The following is an 8,012-nucleotide window of genomic DNA, read 5'->3' on the forward strand; positions in this document are numbered from 1 at the left end:
GGGGTTCAAAGCTGTCTGGCATCCTGACCTACACCATCGCTCCATCTCAAGCAGAGTCTGCATCGTCTTTTTCTTCTAGCATAGATATTGCCCTTATAGACTTTCCGGCCTGGATCATCCTCATCCATACGGATTAAGTGACCCGCTCACCGAAACCTATTGAACCGGATTTTATCCACAACCGAACAGTCATGGTATCGCTCATAGATTTCGTCGTTATGTAGACTACGGAATCATCCATCCTCATGTTAGGGGCCAACAGTTCTTCGGAGGAGTCTTCTCTCGAAAGCGGCCAAGAGTTCGCAATTTTTCTTGTTAAGAACCCAAGTCTCCGAAGAATACATGAGGACTGGCAAGATCATTGACTTGTATAGTAAGAGTTTTGACCCTATGGTTAGTTTTTGTAAGCTGAAATAGGCTCTGTTGGCTGTCAACAATCGTGCGAGGATTTCATCGTTTTAGCTGTTATCGGTTGTAATTTTCGACTCTAGATAGGAGAAATTATCAACGGTCTCAAAGTTGTAGTCTCGTATCTTTATTCTTCCAGTGCAGTTTGATGTGGTTGGTTGGTTAGTTTTCATTGCTGACGTTGCCACCATATATTTTGTCTTACCTTCATTGATCGCCGCCTGCTCGATCTGAATGAAGGCAGTTTGTACGTCTCGGGTCGTTCTTCCCATGATGTCGATATCGTCAGCATAGGCCAATAGTTGGGTAGACTTGAAGAGGATCATACCTCTTGTATTTACCTCAGCATCACGGATCACTTTCTCCAGGGCCAGGTTAAAGAGGACGCATGATAGGGCATCCCCTTGTCGTAGACCGTTGTTGATGTCGAATGGTCTTGAGAATGATCCTGCTTCTTTTATCTGGCCTCGCACATTTGTCAGGGTCAGCCTAGTCAGACTTATTAATTTCGTCGGGATACCAAATTTTCTCATGGCCGTGTACAGTTTTACACTGGCTATACTATCATAGACGGCTTTAAAATCGATGAATAGATGGTGCAACTGTTGTCCATATTCAAACAGTTTTTCCATCGCTTGCTGCAGAGAGAAAATCTGATCTGCTGCTGATTTGCCTGCAGTGAAGCCTCTTTGGTATGGGCCAATGATGCCCTGGGCGCATGGGGCTATCTGGTCTAGCAAGATAGCGGAGAATATCTTATAAATGGTACTCAGTAACGTGATACCTCTGTAATTGCTGCAATGTGTGATGTATGAGACAGATAATGCCTCGTTGCCAGTCGTCAGGCATTGATTCGTTGTCCCGTACCTTGAGCAAAAGTTGATGAACCACTTGGTGTAATTGGTCGCCTCCACATTTAACCAATTCGGCTGTAATTCCATCGGCTCCTGGCGACCTATGATTTTTAAGCCGATGAATTGCACGGACTGTTTCTCCTATACTTGGTGGTGGCAGCATTTGTCCGTCATCTTCAGTTGGCGGGACCTCCAACCCGCCGATATTTTGGTTCATCAAAATACTCAATCCATCGCTCCAATATGCCCATTCTATCGGAAATCAGATTTCCCTCTTTGTCTCGGCAGGATGAGCATCGATGTGTATAAAGCTTCATCCTTCTGATTTGTTGGTAAAACTTCCGCGCCTGGTGCGATTCCTCCCTGTACTTTTCTAATTCACAGACTCGTTGGTTCTCCCAAGCTTCCTTTTTCTCTCTGTGAAATCACTTCTCTGCTCGACGGAGTTCGTGATAAGTCTTTACGCGTGCCCGCGTTCTTTTAAAATGGAACATTACTCGGTATGCGGCATTCTTTCATTCCATAGCTAGCTTACATTCATCGTGAAACCACCCGTTCCGACATTTTTTGCGGCTGGGGCCAAGTATCTTTGCGGCCGTATTAATGATAACGTACTTCAGGTGGTTGTGAAGATCATTTGTTGATGCTTCATCTCCAGGATCTCTGTTAACTGCGGTTATTGCGGTATCCATTTCGCCCTTATAGGGAGCCCTTATGCGGAGGGCTTCAGTATTAACCCTCACCTTATTGTCAGAAGGGATTCTTGGTCTTTTTCTTCAGCTTTTGTCCCGTTCACAAGCGGGGTCGGCTCGTTGTGATCAGTTTCGTCATTTAGCTCTATCGAATGCCTGATCTGGGTGCAACCTCGAAGCTTTTAAATCCCCATCCAGCGTATCGAGCCACTGTTGTTTCGGCCGGCCTTTTGGTCGTTTACCATCGACTTCGATGTTCAGACCAATCTTGCCATGTGAATTCTCGTTAGCACGAATTAGATGACCATACCATTGTAGACGCCCCTCTCGCAATTTTTCCACGATCGGTGCAACCCCATAACGATCGCGGATATCCTCATTTCGGATGTGATCAAACCAGGTCACTCCACTAGTCCAACGCAACATCTTCGTCTCCATTACCGCAAGACGCCGTTCATTGTCTTTTATAGTTGGAAAACACTCTGAAGCATAGAGAGCGACAGGACGGACGACATTGCGGTAGATTTTAGATTAGAGACGTTCGTTGATACGTCGATCACAAAGAACACCAGTTGTAGAGCACCACTTCATCCAGGTTGCGTTAATGTGTGAAGCAATTTCATAACGCAGCTCTCCATCGACTGATAACGTTGACCTGAGGTATTTAAATCGCTCAGTTCTGGGCAGATCATTGCTGCTGACAGTGATTGTGCCTGTTTCATGGGAATCGGTCGTCAAAAATTCAGTTTTGTTTAGATTGATAGGAATTAGGTACTAGCACTGAGGAAGCAGGCACGTGGTCTCCGAAACGATTGTATGCGGGGAAAAAATAAAAATATTTACAGGATAAGGAAAAAAACCTAGTTCTTTTTTCAACTTATATACTAACTGCTAAAAAACATGGACACTAATTTCAACTCACTTCTTTATAGCAGTGATTGCTACGGATGAATATAATTCCACATCTGCCAGATCTTTTGCAACAACAATCACCACTATGTTATCAGCGTAATCCACTATCGGGGCATCGCTAGTAACTGGGACGTTGAGAACATCATTAAACATGATGTTTCTCAATAGCGGTCCCAGCACAAAACCCTGTGGAATACCCGCGGGGACAATGTATTTTTTGATTCCATTGTCTGTGTTATACTAGAGGTTTTTATCTGTTAAGTAGCTGTCGATTAGCGCAGTTAAGTAACTGGGTACACCAACCCCAGCCAATGGAAAGATCCCATCCATCAGGCATGCTTCAAACAACTCTACGAATATGTCTTCGACTTAACGGCCAACTTAAGGGCTTTGTTTGGTATGTCGTCGAGGCCGGGCGCTTTGTTGTCTCCTAGCCTACCGCATATCTCCAGTACTTCTTTCGTCGTTACAGGGGGTATTACAGCCACATTTAAAGATGTTTGTAGACTGTAACCCCATGTGCTCCTGAGGGAATAAACCCTGAACGATTTTCAGTAGGTGATCGGGATATGTAATTTACGGAGCTGCCTGATCTCTAAATCCCCCCATCACAACCGTGTAGGCGATTCCTCATGGGTCTATATCCGCCTCTGCGCAGAGTTGCTTGAAACAGTCCCTCTTGCTTCGCTGTATAGGCAGTTTCAGGCTTCTTCGGCGTTCTTTGTAAGTTCGCTGTTTCACCTCCTGGTCATTCTTACCCATTGCTCTCTGAGCCGCTCGTCCGATGACACGCCGACCGAAGAGCAGACAATTCACTATTCCGCCAGCAGTTAGGACATATCGCGAGCTAGTGAAGGACTAACACAAATCAGATCCACAACCGAACCGGACCCTCCTAACTGCGAGAAAGTTTCCAAAAGATAATGCCCTCTTGCATTCGTCATCAACGGCGATGACTTTTGCTTTCCATCCTTATGTATCCAAAATCAATCTGTTCGACATGTCCTTGAATTCGGCCAATGTCAGGCTTGGAGGAGCATGGCAGCTGTAGACGTATATGCCGTCTATTTTTGCCCATAGGAAACCATTTGTGGACTGGCTTATGCATTCCTGTATAGCTCTTTTCATCACATAACATGCATTTGGGATCCTTGTTACAATCCCGAGCAATGTGACCTGTCTCCCCACAACGTCTACTTCGGCTAGACCGATCAATCTCACTTGTGCACACTGTCGCTAGATGTCCGTACGAGAGACACTTGAAACATTTCTTTAATGAGATTTGCTCTCTAAGGCGACAGACTACCCATCCAATACGGACCTTCCCAACATCCAGCAGTTTGCGCGCTGCTTCTGCTGGCAGCCGGGTGGTCGCTGTCTGTTTATCTCCATACGCCTTTCTAAGGCTTACAATGAATACCTTCTGCAAGTCGTGCAGCTTTAACTGCTCCGCTAAGGCAGTGCAGATTTCCGCCTTAAAAGTGGCCTCATCTAGGACCTTGCACTGTAGAGCGATCTCATGGTTTTGAGCTGCGAAAGCTTTCGGCATTGCTCTCTTCGGACCTTTTCAGTTCCAGCATGACATCTCCCTTTTGGTTTCTCCGGATCCCGCTTACATTCCCCGACAACTCAACAATTTTCGTTCCAAACAAAATGAAGGATGACTATTCCAAGTCGGATTTCTGTTCTAAAGCATTCTTGTTTCCGCATATTTTCTGGCATTAACGGGATTCCTGTGGCCCAGGTCTTTTCTGCCTTGGATATTGGGGGAGATCTCATAATTGTTAAGCATCTCCTAAACGGTCCCGGCTCTCGATACTGAGGAACCTCCCATAAGTCTTTATGCTCGGATGCGGTTGGTATAACTGTGGCTTTTAACGGCCAACGTTCTCCCTTGGGCACATCCATCGCGTTTGCTAAGGAATCTTAACAAATGAGTTTTTATCAGTGCGAATTACATGTCCATACCATCGAAAACACCTCTCAATTTCTCCACGATTGTTACAAATCCATTTCGATAGCGAATCTCCTCATTTCAAATGTGATCATGGTGTCTTATGTTGCTTGGTCCAAAGCAACATCTTTATCTCTGTTACCGCAAAACGCCGTATATTCTCTTTGAAGGTCGGCCAGCATTTAGAACTATAGAGGATGACAGGTTCAGTTCACTGATGTGTAAATCGCAAAGAATGTCAGTAGTGGAACGCCACTTCATCCTATTTGCGCTGATGCGCGAGAAAATTTCTTAATGCGCTTGGCTGAAAACATGATTCGAGATGTTAAAATAACCCAGTTTTCGGCAGGTTGCTGCCACTTCAAGTGATATTGCCTGTTTTACCGGGGTCGGTCATCCTAAAATTCTGTCCTGCGATGAGGCTATCATTCTATAATATTTTTTGGGGATCAGCTTTGTTGTGAGACCCTGCGTAAAACAGTGAATTTGGCAGTGGCGTTTGGATCTCCGTGTGACAGTATTCATAAGCAAAGAGATGATGAGAAGGTCCTTTATTAAGGGGTTATATACAGTTAGAATTTTCATAAAAACGATTTTTTTTTTATTTTATATTCTTAATGTACATATATTTAAGAATACACACAGAAAATTTCATATCGTTCCGGTGAGTATTTTCGAAGTTACATGCAAATTTTAAAAGGCGTTTCAGAGCGGTTGGAAGCATAAGGCCGGAGCGGCAGCGCTTACCTGGAACGCTGTCCCTTTTGTGCACCTACCTATTCTAAATGTTCCCTTCTAATGTATTGAGATGGGTAAAACATCAGTGTGTTATTGTCGTTTTTATACCTGAAAGGTAAATTTTAATTTTGCTCTCCCCAAACTGGAAAATATTTAAGAGTGGTAGTCAGTATAAGCAGCTAAGCCAAGCAGTAAACTTGTGAGTTCGTTAAAATTCCATTTGTAATTTGAAAATGAAGGCTTCTAGAGAAATGAGAAAATCTCTTAATATACATAAGTCGAGACCAAAAAAAGCGAAAAAATGTTTTTAATCCAAAAACAGCCGAAACGGATGAAAGTAGTTTCAGTGCCTCGGCAAAAAAATTTAAACAACAAGAGGAAATCTCAGTTCTGCGTGAACCGTCTGTTGAGTATCGCATTTTACATTTTATAACAATGTTTGCAGCAATTTCTGAATATGTGAAATGTAAGACCTGTGACGGAAATGTGAAGTTTCAAACTGCTTCTGGACGAGGACTTGGTTTTAAAATTATTTTGCTGTGTGATAAGTGTGCAGATCGTAACATAAATTCTAGTCCTTTTGTCGCGCACTCTTATGTAATAAATCGACGATTTTTATTTGTCATGAGAGTCCTCGGATTAGGGTTAAAAGGTGCAGCAAAATTTTGTGGATTAAGGAATAGCATCACTATTATATTATATGAAGGCAATAGGAATCACACTTGGACCCAAGCGCATTCATATGCTGAAAAAGAAGATGAGCAGCGCGTGACCATTTCCGATATCAGAGCGCGTGAGGGCACCCGAGATGGAAGAATGGCTCGCAGACAACATCACCTCGAGTTATTAGAAGCTGCCGAAACGACGGAGGGTTTATTATATGGTCCTGGAATAGACAACTCCATGTAAGTTGAAAAAAAAAAATTTCATCTTATGTAAAGTGCTTTTCAAACTTTAAATGCGTTTTTCTCAAAATGGTGTTTTCAAAGTCGGTGACCAACATTACTCAAAAACGGCTAAACCGATTGATCTCAAATTTTGACACAAGCTTCTTAAATATATTGTTTAGTAATTGATCGAAGATTTTATCTTACCGATTAATACTTTTTTTTTATAAACAATTTAAGGCCGAAATTTTGGCCGAAAATCAATTTTTTTTTTCTAGAAACCACCATTTTGTCAAAAAAAATTATTTTGCTTATTCCTTCGATTAATTACTAGATTTAACATTACTTTAACGAAATCTGTTTGGTTTTTTAATTTCAGAGGTTCCAGTTCAGTGATATAGTGGTCACCGCAAAACGTCTTTTTTGAGAGGAGCTTCCGGAGATCAGCTGTAGCTCCTGTCCAAATAAATATTTTTACTAGTTTTAAGTCTGAAAATATTGTTAAAAGATATCATAATATATGTCCAAATATTTAGATCAATAACTTTAAAAGGTTTCTCAAAAAAAATTCTGGAAAATTCGCTTTTTTTCCGCCTTCTAACTGTATATAACCCCTTAAGGGGGGAAACAACATTAGAACACTTTCTTTCACGTACTTTTTGAAGACCTTTTTAGTGGGAAGTATTATTCGGAATTCAATCGAAATTGGACATTACATTAGCTATATTCCGAAAAACTTTTCGAGAACTGTTTTTGAAAAGTTTAAGTCAGAAATAAGAGTTACGCGACAATATTCCGCTGAAGTTCTCCAACTGCGGGACGTGTAGCAATTCTAGTTTTTATCTAAAACCAAAAAGCTACTAATTTTACATCAGTAGCTTATTTTTCTAAATATATTTTGGTTCATATTCTGAGTATTTTTTTAAAGAACCACACTCCAAATTTGATATTGACTGATTTATTACTTTTTGAGCTAGAATTCCCGCAAATGTGAAAAACATCGTATTGAGAAAAACACGTTCGAAAAAAAATTGCTTAAAAAATCCCCTCTCTGATATGAAGACATTTATTACTGTTAATTACGAACAAAATACAGTTACAACAAATACAAATGCAGTCGAACAAGGGACTGACACCAAGCATTTATGAATACCCTATTTACATAACGCTACCAAATTTCGAAAGGACATAAAGCGGGGGTGGCCGGTGTACCTTGAGTCTGTACCCAATAATCGCTCGCTTCTACCCTTATAAAATCCAAAGGACCACGAATTTCGCTTTGAAATTTCTGCAGCGTATTTTGGAATAGCTAAGCTAATGATCTTAGCAATATGAAATGAGATTCTGAAAATCTCCAAATGTAGTTTCCTCCCTTAATGAACACCTGCAGAGACACGAAGCGGTCTTAATATACCTACCACTTTTCCAAATTTACTTTTCGAATCACAGTAGAACAATTTAACCCAGCGCATGAGTTCCTCTAGCACAAAGTGTTGCCGCAGAGTGTGCCAGATGAGTTTCTGCATTACTCGGTCAAATGCCTTCTCCAGATCTAGAAATGCAATGT

Source organism: Hermetia illucens, chromosome 5 (genome assembly GCF_905115235.1).
Source record: "Hermetia illucens chromosome 5, iHerIll2.2.curated.20191125, whole genome shotgun sequence".
NCBI classification, from domain to species: domain Eukaryota; kingdom Metazoa; phylum Arthropoda; class Insecta; order Diptera; family Stratiomyidae; genus Hermetia; species Hermetia illucens.